We start from the raw sequence: 18,615 nt of genomic DNA on the forward strand, positions 1-18,615 counted from the left end.
TTTTTTCTTAATATCTAATCTAAACCTACTCTCAGTATAAACCATTCCTCTTTGTCTTGTCATGCTCTTGTAAAAGATCCTTTTCCATTCAGGAACGGGAAGGCCACAATTAGGTCACCCTAGAGCCTTCTCTTTTCCTGGCTGAACAACCCCAATTCTCTCAACCTTTCCTTATAGGTGAATAATGTTATAAATTCATCTTAAAATATCTCTTTTTACCTTATTGCATGTGTCCATATGTACATTTGTTCCTAGTGATACTTATTGATTACCCATTTGATTTACATATTTTAATATGCTTTATACTTGCCAAAAAATAAGTATGTGCCCAACATCACAGGTCATCAAATTTTGCACTATATTTTATCAAGCTAAGACAAAAACCCTCATAGATGTATCTTGAGTAAAAAATTAGAAAGCATGGAGCTTCCTGAAGACAAGATAATCAATTAGACTTGATATGACTAGTGAATTGTCTCCATTATTAGAAGGAAAGTAAAACTGCACAGTGCTCTGCAAAGCAAGCTGGGCAGAAATTTTTCAAAGTGAAATGAAGAAAACAGTGATTTTCAGTTCTTTTTTCACACTATTGTAACTGTGGTTCTTTCTCTAAACGTCACCAATTCTATCCCCTAGAGGAGAGAAAAAATCAAAAATCTTTAACCACAACACATTAATACAGGTACATATTAAGTGAAACAAAACCTCTTGACTTTACAGCCTAAATTATGAAATATTATTTTACATAGTGTACTGCTCTGTGGTGTGCAGATGAGATTGTAGAGAGGAATAAAGTCTGCTACAACTTGAAAATTCTCTACTTTTCCTTATAAGCTCCCAAAAGCATAATGGGATTGAATCTTATCCTCAAAGACCAGAAAAGATACCATAATTATTCAGTGTATATTTTCCAGTAGTAGAATGTCTTCCACAAATTGGAAATTGCATCTAATTCTGCTTTAAGGAAGCCATAACCATTCCAAGCCTTCCAATAACTCCATGTATTATTTCTAGAAGAATTATCCTAATTTCAATTCTTAGTAATTACTTAGTGTTCTGTTTCTGACTGCATGAACAAAAAGCTGAGTTCTGTCAGATATAAGTCCCACATTAAAATACTTATGCTCATTTATCAACCCATCTCTTAAACTTCCCTTCAATACACCAGATAAATTTAATTACATCTCACACCATAATGCAAGATTCATAGCTCTGTAATTTTGGTTTTGGGTCTGATGGATTTTGGTTTGGTTTGTGGAGTTTTTTGGGGGGGTTATTTGTATTTTTTTAGGGGGTCGGAGGAAAGGGAGGTTGGGGGTTCTTGGGGTCCTGGGGTTTTTTTGCATATGTTCCCCAGCATTTCTTATCTTCACTCCCTTTTATTCAAATATTTTGTTAGCTCTCTTTTCACAGGACCACAGAATGATGATCTGTGGTAATACTTAAAATCTGGTTCTAGTCATTGTTATTTCAAGACAGCTTTGATATTCTGTAGATACAAACGGCTTTCATGAATTCACGACATAGTCCTCTTCAGTTGGACTTATTAAGTCAATTTTTTAACAATTTCAATCACTTGATTTGGATTACCATAATTGTAAACATCCATTGCATTTTATTAGCCTACCATCTAATAATCTAGTAATTAAATTATTATATACATAATAATTTTCAAACTGTATACAATATACACTGATAAAGCTAGTTTATTTTAAGCCACTTTCATAATGTTCACCCCTGAGCTCCAAATTTCTTTTTTTTCTTTTTAGTTACTTTTGCATATAATTTATGAAAGTTTTTTATTTGCTCATGCCCTTCAAGGATCTAGAAGCCAGAGCTATAAAATACGGATAGAGAGAGGTTAGAACAGGAACAAAGAAAGTATCCAAAAGATCCTGGATATCAATATCAAAACAGTTTCTAATCCTACTACATCACACTGATCAATTTCATGCCATGCAAGTATTTGATTCAAAAAACTTTTACTTCATGTAGTAAGGGAATTAAATCTAGGTGTACATTACATACTTTGTTTACTATCCCATACCCTAGTCAAAACCAAAACCAAACAGAGAAATAAGTCACAAAATAAAAAAGGTAAATAAAAAGGACAATCTGACTAGTAGTAATTATAATTATAAACTTCAGTTCATTACCAGCAAAGTTACGAATTAACAAATCCATTATATACCTGAAATTATGGGTAGGATAGTTAATTTCCAATTCTATGCTATATCCTTTTCTAGATAATAAGAAAGTTTTTGCAAATCTCACTCTTTCCCAGTTTCCCAAGATAAGTTAAAAATTGGCAATGATTCATTAGTTCCTTTGAGACTTCTGAGCATTATTACTTAGCTAGTTCATTCGACACATTCTCATAGGGGAGTAAATGTTGTCTTATCAGTGCTTTATTTCAGATAGAAAATGTTGTGTTTCCACCAACATCCGAATGGTTTGGCCTTAAACCAGCCATTATCTCAGCTTCTCTTACTCTAAATGAACTTATAACCTTTCTGAGAAAGATACAGCACAATGTTCAACCCTCTTTTTCCTAGTAGATAATTCTGTAGTCTTAGAGCTCAGATGAAGTAAAAACATTCAGCAAGTTGGGTACACGCTTCTTTCTCAAAAGCAGCTTTCTCTAGGAGTTCCTCTCTCTTTCTCTGCTCTGTCTTCTGCTGGGCTTTCCTTCCCACCTGAGCTTGGTGAGAGGTCAGAGTCCCACTTCTAGAAGCAAAGCTAATCTTATTTTGTGTTAATCTAGTGTTGTCCCAGATAATGCAGAAACATACACTGAAAAATCTATATTCTAAATGGTTCTTTGCCATGCCTGATGGCTTCTTATAAGCTGTGACCTGATTAGACAAAACAAAAGACTTTGTTAATGTGTTCAGGTTGGGCTACTTCCGAATGAGAGGCAGAAAAAAGGGACCCAGAGAAGCTACTTTCTTCCTTGGCAATGCTGTCTAGGGAGTAAAAACTGGAAGTAATGTTAATATTTTAGAGCATTACTTTGGCAGGAAGACAGTTTTAGTATGTGATATTTCAAAATCTGGAAAACATTCCTTGATATTACATATTTTAGAGACTCTCTGTGCTGACAGTGTTTTGTTGATACTTTTATATGTGTTTGGATGTTTTTGTTGGCATCTGTAAATTCCAGAACTATTTCTGCTATCAACAGAATAACAATAGGAATGCCTTAACCTGCTCTTTTTGTTTTGCCTTATTTTTTTCCTCCCAATAAAACAGGTATGAAAACATCACACCAAGTTCTGGGAGACAAATTAACTGATTTTTCTAGAAAGTTCCCAATTTCATAGTGGCTTCTCTGGCTATAATCAATGATCCTTCAAGAATCAACCAACTATACAGGAATTTACGAATAAAAGCTAAGAAATCTGGTGACTAAATCTGGGAAGAGGAGAAATGTGATAATCTGGGGTAAAAAATATGAGACAGAAGACAGAGTAATGGAGCAAGAATGCTGTGGGATTGGAAAGTGAAAGGGGAGCGATGGAATGGGTTAGCAAAATGGTTGTTGTCAGCTGACCTATAAAATTCTGAAATCAGGACAAACTGAATAAACTGAACAAAGAGAAGGTTCAAGACAGATTATGGAGAGAAAAAAAGTGACACTGTAAGACAAACTGGGATAAGGAAACTTTGGAAGGCTTGCTAAAGAAACAGTTAAAGGGATAGGAGTATGAAGACCAGAGCAAGGACAAAAGAAACTGAGTTTAGATGGAGAAATTAAATAAACACACATATTATCAACCTAATACTTATTGGTACATTTTACTTAAACCCAGAAAATGTGTTTTGCTTGGAGTCTTCATTTGTGCATTTTCATGTTAAGGAAAATAGATACCAAATTGCATTAAACGAATAAGTTAGATAAGACTTTGAACCACCTGATGTAGTGACAGGTGTTCCTGCCTGTGACAGCAGGGTGGGACTAGATGATCTTTAAGGTCCCTTCCAACCCTTAAGCTACTATGATTCTATGATTCTATTATATTAGGGCAGCAACCTAGAGCACTCAGATCTTATCTGTATTACAGCTGTTCTCTATCAAAAATAGAGTTTACATTCCCCACTCTCCCAAACCAAAATACTGTGATACTAACTTTGACTAGATCGTGTCCTTCTGCTCTTTCCACAGAAAACAACTCATCCAGATGATCAGGGTATTGAATGTATGGATTAAATTAAGCCTTAAAATACATAAAACATTTAATATCTTCAGGCCTACCAAAAAAAAAAAAAAAAAAAAAAAAGCGAAAACCATAAAATATTAACTAATATACTTAGGGGTTCAACAGTCTCAAACTTACGTGTGTTTTCCTGATTACTTAGACCTAAATTAAGAATTAAGTTGAAATAAAGTAGAATTAATCTATCAGAGAACTGCAATTTACACTTAGACTTTTGAAAAATCCAAATGAGAGCAATTTCAATTAATTTTTTTTTTAGACTTCTTATTTAAGGGCAATATTTTCCATTCTGAATATGCTCATTTAATGTTAAGACCATTTAAAGTTACTTTAAACTTTCTGAGTTTTTAAAATCTCTTTATCCTAATTTTATACTGATTTACTGTGGTTTTTTCCTGGTACATTAAATTCATTGAATCAACTATATTACGACAAAACTTAAAAAAATATTGATACCAGTCAAAGCTTGTTCCAAACATCTTAATATGTTTTTTTAAAAAAACACCAACTTGTTGAAACAATGGCTTTGCCTTTCTACAATGGAATGAAATAGTGCATCATTGCTCTGAAGTTCGTATATTGAATGTCCAATAATACTTAGGATACATTAAGTGAAAAGTTGACATTAATTTTTATGACTCAGCTCTTTTCCAAAAGGGCCAATTTTAAGTTGTCATTATAATTTTTAAAATAGCACAGCACCAGGAGAAATTAAAAGGAAAAAGGCATGATACTGTATGTGTAGAAGTAGAAAAGCAGTGAACAAATAATGATAGACACACAAGACCAGATTGGTCCAGATATATAGGAAGAAATACTTGATGCAAGCAGTAAGGTTTAATTAGGCTGTAACTTTTAACAATTGAAGTCAGCTGGGACATGTCCTGCAGTAACTCAGACCACAAGGGTAATCATTACTTATGCTTCCACTTACTGGACAGCTGCTGCCAGTATTCACCACTTCACAGTGAGTTGAGCCAATTTCTAGGACCTCACATATAAGAAAGCTGTGAAAGCTGTAACCCTGTTTTCTCTTCTTTCGATATGGCCTTTCTTTTCATCTGCTTCAATTCTATTCAATCTGCCAAGATGTGACAATGAATGCAGCACTCTAACCCACTGCAGCAAGCTGTAGCTATAGGGATGGTAAAAATACCTACCATTTGCATTCTGAAAACATGAGAAATACTCTATTCCATTTCAAAAGAAAGTGAAGGTGCAGTGTCCATATAATTGTAAATTGCAATTAACATAGCAATTATTATTAACAGTAATTGTAATAATAATTCTATAGTAGCCACATCAGAAACAAAGGGCTGTCTGGTGGTGAAGATATTTGCTGCCTTTTCCTTATGCTGAAGAGATTAAAAACTGAACACTAAAGAACAGAAAATAAAGGTGTTATATTTGGGCACTGACTCCTTGACAGTTTTGCTAAATATTCTATTCTTATTATTTGAGTGGGCAGATTAGTGGCTGCACAGTGCCTACATAAACCCCTATATTGATGTTCAAAGACTTTTTCATAGGCTCTCTTTCTCTCTCTCTGTTGGTACAATAGCCTATGAGATGCTTGAAACACACCATCCATAGTAAACAATGAATAAGAGAAGAAATTCTGTTAAGTTCCAAAGAATAATGCAAATCAAAATTTTCTTATTATTTCTCATTTAAATGTATTAATCTATAGTGTATTTTAAATAAATATCGACAAATTGTTTTAAGAAGCTTTTTAATAGAGGACTAAAATATAATGTAGCAATTTTATATATACCCTTAGCTAAGAAATTGGGCTGAATATTAAAAATAAATAAATAAATATTTAATCTCTAATGTTTTAAAACTACAATAAACTAAGATGGAATAAAGCAAAATAATAACCTGTGAAAAAGATCTACAAATATCTTGTCTCTGATGTCAGAGCACAAATACAGTAGCAGATTTGACTACTCCTTTCCTGAAAGTAAGATCAATTTATAAGTATTTATAAAAAGCACAAAGTTTGCCATCTGGAAGTCTTCAAAGGATAAATCTCATAGTATTTTTATTTTCCCTTTGTCAACATAGAGAATGGCTCCTTTTCTCCCTTCTGGGAGAAATTTTTTTCTGCTTTTCTATTAAAATGACTAAAACTTGAACCAGTGAATGTCTGAAGGAGGAAAAAGAAATAACATCTAAGAAAAGTAAAAAGTTTGAAGGCAACTGGAAATTGACAAATAAGTGTCAGGGCAGAAAACTATGGCAGTTTGCCAACCAGCTGCAATAACTAATTCAGCTTTAGATAAAGAGATTTTAAAGGGGAAAAGGACAAGAAAACTTCAGAAAAAGGAAGAATAAAGGAGCAAAGAATAAATCCTTAGAGCTGTGTTAAAGAAGAAACATAGGCAGTGCTTTGTTGTTTTAACTGCAGAACTGCAAGAGGGGCTTTTCATTGAGACTTTGAATAGCACCAAAGAAACAGGCAGAATAAAGTGGAAGCACTGAAGTTTTCCTTAATGCAGTAGCTTATAGACAGCCATCCAAAAGGGATTTAAAATAAGCTTTTTTAGACAAATAGAAATTATTAATGTCAGTTAGAGTTTTCTTTACTAGTCTACATATGGACATAAAAACAACAGTACTACACATGGTCCTGTGTACAAATTCATGGTGAGAAGTGACATTTTCTTTGTAGACAAAGAAAATGAAGTAGTTGAAAATATCAATGGAGGCCACCTTTCCCTGGAAAAGTATTTTATATTATCTGCAAATCTTGTGGGGTTTTTTTGTTGCTTTTTTTGTGCGGGTTTTTTTGTTTGTTTTGGTTTGTTTTTGTTGTTTTTATTTTTTTGTTTTGTTTTGGGTTTTTTGTTTTGGTTTTTTTTTCTGTTTTGGTTTTTTGTGATTTTTATTTTATTGTTGGGGTTTTTTTGGTTTTTTTTGTGTTTGGTTTTTTTTTTTTTTTTTTTTTGGTACATCATGTTTTTTATTTCATGGTCAGAGAGCATGTAAAAGAACGAAGTGATGAGTGCTGTCTGGTTACAACAGCAGACCAAAATAGCAAGCTGGCATATGAAATAGCATGAGGGAAGGTGGTCACAGGCTGATGAGAGTCTGTCACTAGGCCTTTTCATCAAGCTTTGAATAGCAAGTCAGCATGACGTTCAGCTGCTGGTTATTGTGCAGAGATCTAATGACTGCATCTCCTGTGCCCCACTGCAGCACGCTCAGAAGTTCCCTTAGGACATCTCCGGGCCAGTCAGACCGTACAGAACGCAGGGGGACACTCAGGGGACCCCTGGAGCACCACCCAAGAGCTCACAAGAGGATTCCCTGGGAGTGCCAGGCTCTGGGAGCCAGCTCACATGTGCCCTCTACATGAACCAGATCCTTTCACCTCTGGTATTCACGGCGTGACTGCTGCATGAAATTCCCAGAGCAGCATTGCATGACTCTGCAGCTTTCATCTTGCATGGGCAGGGGCCACAGGCTCTTTCACATTACTGCATGCACCTTATGTACATAAAAGTCCTGGCATTTAGTGTACGAGAGCAATTTTGTCTTGCATCAAATAAAAAGACTTGACATGTGTAACTGCTATGAAAGTTGAAGTTTCTCATTTCATACAAGCTTAGGCAAATGAGAGATTGAAGCTATATTTTATTTTTATGGCTACATTTTCCAGCAGTCAGCTGCTTCAGAATAACAATAAAATTCCTAATGATAATTGTTTTTCTTTTGGGAAGTTTCTTTGGCAGTTTTCATCTGCTTAATAGTTGTTCTGCTATTCATCAGTGCTGAAGGCTATACTTTCACTGGGGTATAACAAGCGAGTATGTTGCCTTTGTGCCTTCCATGACCTATAAACTTCCAAACTTTGTCACCATCCTTTGTCACCATCCTTATTTTCTGTTGTCTCGTCCTGTTCCTAGTTTTTCATTCTATATTTCTGCTAATGTTTCACATTAGATATTTTAACATGGATTTTCTGAACTGAAAGTGCTTTAATTAATCTTTTGGTGTTTTTTAAGTAAATATTTCTTCCCTTGTGTATGCATGTGTTATTATAAATACGTTATTTGAATATGTTTCAGCTGTTGGAATGAACCATATCCAAGGATAAACTCCAAGAGAGGGAAAGTTATTCAAAAAATATGTCACTTTTTGTTCACATCCTTCCTATAACTTGGAATTTTCCTGTAAAGTCTTTTTGATACATTACCAAATAGTGGGGGGCGGGGGGTGGAATGGACAGGAAAGAAGAAAAAGAAAATTTGAGACAACATCTGGGCTGGAAAATTTATCTCACAGGTTTCAAATGGCATTCTCCCCTCAGTGTCAGTGGGTATATCAGAATGTCTTCCAAATTATTATCTGCCATTTGTGATGAGGAGTGCAAATTCCTTGGAGTAAAGACAATTTGTATATAGCATTGAGAGCACTTATACTGCTTGGTAATGGAAAGGAATTTTATTATCATCTGCTCTACATTTAAATGCTGTAATTTGTAATTTGTATGGTAAAGATGCTGCTAGTAACTAAATGAGAATTTGTGAGTCATGAAAAAATAACAGGAAGGCATCTGTTATGACTTTCCATCCTATTATTCTAGATATTTAATAATAATTGCTGAAAGTGACCAGGGATGTCTGTAATTTCATTCCTCCATCAGACAAATACCTTCACTGATATTACTAATGTGAATAAGAGTTTGTGGACTCAAAATATGCTTCTACAACTAAATACCTTTATCTGGCAGTGACCAAATTACTGCTCTGGAACCACAGGAAGAGAAACTGCTGGAGAAGTGGCTGCCCATGTGTATGTCAAGTTCAAAATATTTTACACGTGTTCGAGGATACTGGGGGGTGTTACCTGCAAGCCTGTTATCTCTTAAATGCATAAAAACACATTTACACCATATGGATTCTAAATTCCTTTTTAATGTGGATGTTCATGCATGATTCACTACTGTATTACCTCTGGATTGTTGGCATGCAATATTGTTATAATAATGTAACCTTGTCACTGATTTTATCATATATGAGTTCTTTTTTTGTTGTTTAGATTTGTTAGACCATAAAACTGAAATGTTAGTGTTGCCTTTAACAATATCTAATTAGTAATCATTCGTATTCAACAACTTTCTTTATTTTTATTGGCTTTAGTTACACTGTGTTTTTTCTAAAGTGTTCTGTGGACTGGCTTTTTGTTCTTTCTTTAAAACTTCATTATCTTTTGGATGACAAAGTAATTTTTATTTCTATATTTTTATCTCCTTTTATCTTATTTTTTACTTTGAGATTTCTCTACAGAAGAGCATATGTTTACTCATTTATTTATATAACTTTTAATGGAAATCTGCATTTTCACAAGACATCCCAATACTTTTAGATCCCCTTTAAAAATAATGAAACTAATGAAACTCTTCCTCTGGGATATAGCTATGATCAGATTAGCAAAAAAAAACCCAAAAAAAAAGAAATGCAAATAATTTATAGGCATGTCAGATAGCCTTGATAGTCTCTGTGAACCATACATGAGGGTAGTTCTTCTCCATGACTCAGAGAGCTCAGGTACAGAAGATTGTTTTTTTCTCAGAAATATAATTTTTCTTTATTGAAGTTACAGATGGAAGCTGAAGCAGTGTATGAAATTAGCATCCTGATGAAGGTAGTTTGACAAATTTTTGTCTACTTGTGGAACAGTTTGATAAATTTTTATAACATTTTGCAAAACGTTTTGCTCTGTCTGTATTCATGGCCTGTTGTGTCTCCAAATCAGAGAAAGAAATTATAATTTCCTTTTTTGGATACTTGATGTTTAGCATAAGGGCCTGAATTTTCTGTACCATGGAGAAACCTTTAAAGAATCTCTATTCAAAAGATTTTCCTTCTAGCATATTTAAGCTTTGAGAGCCTTGAAAATGAATGGGTGGCAAGGCCTTAGAGCTATCTGGTTATAAACCAAACAAAAGGTAGCAGAGGCACATGAATTGTTAAAGCTAAGCTCATCAGAAGTGCAGAACTGGAAAACTTCTATAGAGAATTTAAAAAAAATAATTATTTTGAGCATACCAAGTTGCATTTATTGGCTTTCCTTACTAATATTACAGTTGAACAACAAGGTTGTTTCATTTTTTGAAAAAAATTATTTTTTTTTTTTAAGAAAGCTTTTAAATGATGAAAAACCTGATTCCCTTTCAGTTAGTTTAAAGAACTAAATCAAGTGTAAATCTCACCCATAAATTCACTGCTTTCATTTAAGTCTTAATCCATGCCAGTAGAGTACAGCAATATTTAATCTTTTTTTTGACCATCTGCATCCTTATTTACAAGTCATTAAGTGTGGAGAGCTGCTAAGCAGCTGTAGGAACTATTTTTGACTGCAGCTGTTTTTTGGTAACATATCTTACCTGCATCAGAGGCTTCAGCTAATAAACAATCATTTAATTTTCTACACTGATTTCCTTGCTCGTTTTTCCCTCTTTTATGCTTCAAGGAAGGTAGAGTGCTGCCAGTGTTCTACCATTCCAGCAATGTATGCAATATCCTAGCATAAAAATATATAATAGATATACTGCTTGTTCAGGTTAAAGTTATTGATTTGTTTCTTTGTCAAACTTAACATATTTTTATATTTTTTGTCTCCCAAGTTTTTGGTTTACCATCTAAGCCAATAAAGTTATCTGGTTTCTTAATTATTTTTCAAATTTCTTTGGCCATTGATAGGATACAGTATTAGTTTTGTAATCTAGAAGTCAGTAACTCTGTCAGAGAATTCTAATAGGTTTATTACTATATTAATTTAGAGTTGAACAGGCTGAAAATGTTCATAAAATCCACATCGATGTTGGAAAGTGCTGGAAGCAGCATCTGCTCTTCCTTTTTAGTGCATTTCTGTTCAGGAGTACCTACAAATCATTCAGTGTGCACATTACCCTGCTACTGCGTGTAGGAGCCTCAAGTCTGCCTAAATTATGCTTTAAAACCTTGCAGTGTCTTATGATCTCTGTTTATTACCCTTGTTGCACAGTAAGTATCTTCTATGAATATATGCAGATGAAAATTAATAGCATATTAACCCATATGCAGAAAATTATTATATTATCAATCAATACATATTTTTCCCAAAAATTAAGTTATTGATTGCAAAAAATTAAAAATTCTTCTTTTCCTAAAAGATGTATTATAGTTGGTAGCAATGTATTAGTAAAGGTATTTTTGCAAAGGTGCCTAAAGGTGCCACACAGCCTGGCTGCTCCCTGGGAGATTGTAACGTTGGGGCTTTCCACAGATGTCTGACTCCCACTGCCTGCTCCAGCCCCTCTGGGCAGGGGCCATGGGTAGATGAGGGGAGTCCCAGCTTGAGGACCTCGGGGATGCTCAGGGAAAAGCAAGGACTCAGTGCTGTCAGAGCCATTCAAGCTGGAGTGCTGTGGTCTTTCTCATTTTGCTCGCTTGTCTAGTGAAAAGTCATCTACAGTAATTGCATAAATGGTAATAGTTGAAATTCTTATCTAAGCTTGTCCATGATATTTCAGATGAATAAGTGTGTTTACACACTCTCTATGAGTTAGTGCACATATTCATTGCTGCTGTTATGGACTTGTACTTAAAAATAAGATATCACTTCCACAATTATTTTTAGGATCCTTTAAAATAAAAGTCACACATTGTTGAATTTTTTTGTAGGTGTTCATTAGTAATTTTGAATTAATGACTTTATGAATTTCATGTTACAGATGACAAGATAAAACCCTGTTATCATTTTTTTCATCTGTAGACACATTATAAATCTTATAAAGTCCTTTACATAGATAGAATTATTTACCTGAACTTTGTTTCCTTCAGTCGATTTATTAGTCAAATTATTTTGTTACTTAGATGCTGCTTTATCTTTAATTATCTACTAAAAGAACCCCTGGCACCAAATAATCTTTAGGATTGACTACTAAAAAATAAAAATATAGCCTATGTTTCAAGTATCAGACAAAAAAATTACTTTGGGTAATAGTATTTGTCTATGCAGAGTAAATAAACAAATTATTTTTAATAGGTACATGCAGTTCTTCAATTTGGTAGCTGCTTCTGCCCATGCTGCCCCTGCCTTGTGATTCATTGAGGTCTAAAAAATTGCTCCCAGAACATCTTATATACTGTTTTTATCCAATTAAGTCAATAATCACAAGGATTTGGAGTTCTCCATTAATACGTTGGGGTACGAAATTGGTTGATACTAACCTGTCAGCTCAAGTGGATTAATAGCTGGATGTAATTAGTAGGTTGTGGAAATGCTCTTAATCCATTTTAGGATGAAGCCAGACAGGTTAGTTTAAATCATCTTAGCTGGGTTTCAATTAGCCTAAACCCATACTATGTGCCAGTATGATGACATCCACATATGTTTTTTTAATCTATATTTACTTCAGCAGTTTCTTTCTCACATGCATTAGTCAGCATCTCTCTTTTGAGAATAAGTGCCCTCCCATGTCTGTCAGCTGAGCTGTTCCATGTGCTCATATCTGCATCCACTGCAGTGAAGTTATCAAAACATCATTATTAGTTCAAACTGTTTCTAAAATTCTCTATAGAGAAAGTATCATAAAGTTCATTTGAAATTGCATTTCAAAATATTCATTCAATATTTGAGCTATGGTAAATTTCCTCCTGGTATCTAAAAGGTTACATTTGACAGATGAAATTGCATTTAAGTGTTACAAACTATAGGGAAAGATCTTTGCCTGGAATACTTCTGCTTGCCTCCTTGGATATCAGTGGACCTATACTGATACAGAGTAACTGAAAATGGAGCGGGAGCATCATACAGGTGGAGAATGCATCAAAATGTGTGCTTCGCGTTCTGAATGTTTATGGAACAATAGAATTCTTCTGTCCCTTAACTAAAATGACTTTACCCTATAGTAATTGTTGAAAATAATTTGCTACTGAAGCAATTTACTGTTTTCATTTTGGGTCGCATTCTTTACTATCCCCTCATTTACTTAGGGAAAATGTATTAGATGCATTCTGATCTCTCACAGCTCGATATGATCCCCCCACAGTGATGTGACATGGCCACACAGTTAACATGCTTACACTCAGAAGGCAGCACTTCAGACAGCTCAACCCTTTTGTTTCATGAGGGATCTCCCCTTTAGGATTGTCTTCTTTTATGCCCACCACCACTGTGAATTGGCTTTTTCTCTGTTCTTGCACAGTGATTCACTCAGTCATTAACCTTGCCACCATTCCTTGCTGCAAGTGGGCCTTGCAGCTTCCCAACCATGTATACCCTGAGTCACAGAAAGTGAAATGGTCACCAAGGACACATCTCAAGGAATAGCTCAGGCTGAGACCTAGCTATCTTCTATACTGTTATATATAAGCCAGACATGAGAGGTTACTTTTTGAAAACCCTTCATCATTTGAGGCTCAGCATTAAAAGACACCTGACTTTCAGTGTTTGAAAGTGTTCAGCATAAGACAGCAAAGTAACCAAAAATCCTAAACTGCTAGTATAGCACCTAAATTTCATACTGGTTGATTGTTTTAGAGCAGCAAGGATAGGTGTTGAATGGATTCAGGAGAGGGATAGAAAGAATGATCCAATAACGTCAGTCTATTTCATGGACAGATACAAACTGTGGTCCTTAAATTACAATTTGATGTTGGTAAGTTTCTGTCCTGCTGTGTGTTTTCTGTCCTATTGGAAAGTGATTCCTTTGAATGAACAAATGAACATTTTTGGATTATATGTGCATAAACAAAAATTTGGAACTATATTCTTTATATTAGAATATATATAGAATATATTTGGAAATATATTCTATATTTCTCCAGGCAGCAATTGACAGAATGAGGGGACACAGTCTTAAGCTACACCAAGGGAAATATAGGTTGGATATTATAAAAAAAAGTTTTTCATGGAAGGAGTGATAAAGTACCAGAATTGTTTGCCCAGGGGAGGTGGTGGAGTCACCATCCCTGGATGTGTTTGAAAATAGACTGGATGTGGCACTCGGTGCCATGGTTTAGTTGAGGTGTTCAGGCATGGGTTGGACTCCATGATCTTGAAGGTCTCTTCCAGCCTAATGATTCTGTGATTCTGTGATGTCTGCCTTCAGGAAAAGGGAGGTTTTTTCACTGGTTGTGGTTCTGGGAGCCAACCAAACACCAGTGGTTGTATGGAACTGGACAAGGTAAGGCTTCCTTCATTTCTAGTTCATGTAGAAATACATTTTCTCAGCGCTGCCACCATCACCAGGTGATCCAAAACACAATGAAGCTTGATTCCTCAGAAGGAGGAATTCTGCAAATGTCAGCCCTGGAAACATTATCTGTCCCTTTTGGCTAGCTAGTAACGAGAGTCAAATTGCAAACCTTTATTAGCCCAGCTTACCTTCACCAAGGGGAAATTCAAATTTCTTGTCCTCAGTAAAATATTTGTGCAACTGCATAAAGCTCTTTTCTGCTCCAACTTTTCAATTCCACTGTATCTTCTTCCCTCTTCTTTATTGTAACTTGAAATAAAGAATAAATCTAAGAATCTTCATGACTGATTTTGATCTTGCATAATTTGAAATTTAGAACAAAATTTTAGGAATTTTAATAACTTTTAATAACTTTCATGTATAAATAGGTTTGATTTGTCAAAAGAAAGGAAAGAATATACTAAAATTTGCTTCTCCATGTGTCTTACTGCATAGTTCTGCAGTACTTTCTTTGAATTAATAGATGGGATGAGTTACATAGTTACAATACAAAATTTCAGAGTGCAAGGCCTTGACACAATACACATTGTTTGAGATGCTGTTCATGTTTTGTATTTTGTATCTTTCAGAGTGCTCTCCCTTGAAGCACTGAGACAGTGCTTAGAGGATTTATAAAAGAAAATCTTGGTAGTGAAGTAAAGCAGTACATACAGTATTTTTGGGGTAGAGATTACTTCTGAGGAATATAACAAAGTCTAAATAAAAATAATACTTCATGCTTACTGAGACAGAAACAAATTCAGAGTTAAGATGTTAGATGCTTTTATTCCAATAGTATTACATCTGGATCCGTTAATCCAAATGACATTGCACTGAACATCACATTTATATTCTTTAAATGTGTTTTGTTCTTTATGGTTTTCAGTACATAAGATTACTATGGAAATTATGAAAAAGCCTGAAACCAAAATGAGTATACAGTTTACTTATTTGCATGTTTTATTTAATGCAAAAAGTAGGATGTTTTCGATCTCTTGGAATGCAGTTAAAGTTTATGGTGACATTATTACCAAAATGGCTGAGTTAAAAATACAAGAAAACAAAACTTTTGGGATTTTTAGTACATCTTTTTAAGCAGTCTTCAAACAGTGTGATATCTGTCAGTACTGAAGTATAATTATGCTCCAAACAAGACACAGCACGGTTTATAGCATAAATAATCTCTTCTCAGTCATTTCTGGCTCTGTGATAGGCCAACTGCACTCTGGGCTATGTTTACTGGGAGCCACAAGCCCTAAAGAGCACGCTGCTGAGATATCCCTATAGCTTTAGACTATGGCAGCAGAATTCAACTTAGATTATTGGTTTGGGCATTTGGCCAACATTACTGGAACTACTGGCGAAAGTGTGAGGCAAAGAAATAGAGAGAGAAAGCAAGGAGCCAGTAATGAACCCTGGGGCTGGAGCAGAAACTAGTGACAGCAAGCTGTGATTGAAAAAGGTGGAGAAACTCTACTAAAACAATACTATGCTACATATTTTCTTTTAGTGTTTTAAAATTTCTCCATTTCACTCAGAAAAAAAAAAAATATACATATTTGCAAGCACGTATATTCTTAGGGATGCACACACACAACACACACACACATAAGCAGAAATATGTTGCTGTATAAACATTAATTTTGCATTTAGTGTCCAGAATATCAGGTGGAATTCCAACAAGAGTTTATATTAAATTCCCTGTAAAGTGTGTTGGTAGACATTTTTGAGAGGAAAACAAAGTAAAATGGATATTCTGAGCTACTGCAGTTTGCCAAGCTATTCAATTTTATTCAGGACATCTTAGGAACATATAAATAAAGACAAAGTGGCAAAATATCCAAGTGCTTTCAGATTTAAGGAAACAACATACATTCTCCCTGCCCCAGAAAGCAATTATTTAATTTAAGAATGCTTGCTGACATCAGTGTTGATTTTGCTGGTAGACAGTGAGTAAACAAGCCATAATACTGTCTACAATATAAACTTTTAAGCCTAAAGTCTTAGCTTGCTGCTGTCAAATTCAAGGGCAAAGCTCCAGCTGACTTCACTGGAGCAGGGATGAAGTATGGGACAAAATAAAGTTCAAGATAGCTTGAAATTTATTGCACAGAGATTCATTTTTATTGTTGTAAATGTTTCCTATATAGCACTTTTCTCTACAAAAAGAGAAAAGTTTCTGAGCATCTATTTAGCATTTGTACCTTACTCAGTGCCACAGTTTCTATTTCTACCACCAACTTAGTTTTTCAGAATTAATGTAAGTAACTCATTTCTAATTAGTTTGACACTATATTTTGGACTTTTAGCCTCAAATTGCAGATGCTTACAGCAAGAAATATGCATGAGAAGAATGAAAGTTTTAAGACTACCAGTTTCCCTTATAATGCCTGCTAATCCACTTAACAGAATCCTTCTTTCCCTGATAATTTGCCTTATCTGTTCATTTTTTCTTCTAAACCAACCTTTGTCATAGAGCTTATACATTTTTTTTTCTCACCTTATTTATTTTACCATGTTGAACTAACAGTCTTTGAATTTCTTATATATGTTAATTCCTGACTAGCTGTATATCCAGGGCTGAGTTGCTTTTGCAGTTCCAGCTCCCAATTCTAGTTTTTTTTTTTTTTTTAGCTATACCTAAAAGGGGTAATTTTTATAGCTTTAAATCAAAACTAGAAATAAGAAACTCCGCTCATACTGCATGATCATAAGTTCATGTCCTCAGGTGCTTATTCAGTTCCTATTTCTTTGTGTTCTGTTTTTCAGGTATTAACTGATCTTTTTATTCCTGTAAACCCTCCCTTAGGAACTGTCTGTAAAATTAGGAACCTATTGAAGAATAGCATTCAGTCTAATCACTTTGAAAAATGGTACTTTAATAAAAACTTTCTTTCAGTTTTGGAAGCAGCCAATTACCCATCATCTAGTTTCCTCAATGCAAGCCTAAAATGGGAGAGTTCCTTTTAACTCAAAAGCATCATGAAATAGCAGAAAAAGTGGTGCTTATTGCATTTACCTGGGAAACTAAATCCTTCACTTCTCACAAATCCAAAATATTCATTAATATGCATGGAAATTTTTGATTTGTGAAAATTACAGGACAAGCCCCAATATTCACCACTATTTATTATACAGAAGAAGGTTAGCTGAATGCCTTGTTCTCTCTGGGAATGAGTAACTGCCCTGGTATTAGTCACTCAGAAACAGAAATAAAAGACGTGTGTTACTGGCACTGTTAAAACTTCCTTAAAAAGGCCTACAGTAAGTTAAACAAAAAGGCACATGGGGTTTTTAGCATTGGGTTTTAAGAATGTACAGAAAAGGAAAAAATCAAGTTCAGAAGCCTTACGTCCCCCTTTTTTTCCTAAAAAGTCCACAAAATGGTGTTCACTCATTGATAAAACTAAATGATAGAGGGTCTGGGGAGTGACAGGTTGGCTGGAAATGAGGCATCTAAAATATCTAGGAGATGGGAGACAGTATAGCAAGTACACACAACATGGAAAAATTAGAGCAGGCCACGGGACCAATCAGTTGATGAGTCCTTGAAATTTGCCTTCACTTACACCTTCTGAGCTCATGCAATGGCATGCTACTTTTCTTCAGAGGAAAAAGAAGACTGGAATTATACATGTAGAGACCCTCACTTACTAGTGCACGATCCAGTCTAGACAAAGATCAGCATACAATATATTGGGCTGGCAGGAGGATTGTTGTTCAGCAGGATGTTTGCCTCATTTGGCTTTGTGAGATACTCTAGTTCAGACTTAGATGCTCAAAACACCCTTCTGAAGGACCTTCATTGACTAAACAAGGAGACAAGCCTTAGCATGTGAGAAAAATATGGAGAAGGGAAAAACTGGTAAACATTTTATTCCAAACCCTGTGCCTCACTTCACCCTCAGAGGTTTATTTATCTTTCTTTCTTCACTGCAGCAGGGAGGCAGTGTGAAACTCCCTTATTTTCCATGGCACAGCAAATGTTTCTTGATGAGTCAGTAAGATTATACAGACCAGCACAGACAAAGGATGAGAGTCCAGTTCTAGCCATTCCACCTCCTTAACCAGCTTTACAGGGGAAACATGACAGCTCTGCAAGATCTGCTTTTCCATTTCCCATTAAAACTTGTATAAAAACTTATGCTACAAGGTTATAGATATAAT

General features: G+C 34.9%; 2 long non-coding RNA genes across 5 annotated transcripts in view; one reads left to right on the forward strand and one right to left on the reverse strand.

Moving 5' to 3' along the window:
- LOC148223341 (uncharacterized) overlaps positions 1-18,615 on the forward strand; it is a 103,296-nt gene that overhangs the window by 14,087 nt on the left and 70,594 nt on the right. The window contains exons 5-6 of one of the 2 annotated variants that reach the window (XR_015804541.1): positions 7,419-7,598; positions 8,956-9,017. This is a non-coding gene — a long non-coding RNA (uncharacterized LOC148223341). Of the gene's footprint in view, positions 1-7,418; positions 7,599-8,955; positions 17,322-18,615 lie in introns of both variants that reach the window. The other variant, XR_015804540.1, reaches the window with a different exon arrangement.
- Positions 1-18,615, reverse strand: part of LOC148223342 (uncharacterized) — a 58,456-nt gene that overhangs the window by 4,273 nt on the left and 35,568 nt on the right. Inside the window, exon 4 of one of the 3 annotated variants that reach the window (XR_015804542.1) lies at positions 14,598-14,718. The exons of the other annotated variants lie outside the window; for them this stretch is intronic. This is a non-coding gene — a long non-coding RNA (uncharacterized LOC148223342). The remainder of the gene's footprint in view (positions 1-14,597; positions 14,719-18,615) is intronic. 3 annotated transcript variants of the gene reach the window in all.

The sequence above is a fragment of the Sturnus vulgaris genome, chromosome 6 (assembly GCF_052056855.1).
Source record: "Sturnus vulgaris isolate bStuVul1 chromosome 6, bStuVul1.hap1, whole genome shotgun sequence".
Lineage (NCBI taxonomy): Eukaryota > Metazoa > Chordata > Aves > Passeriformes > Sturnidae > Sturnus > Sturnus vulgaris.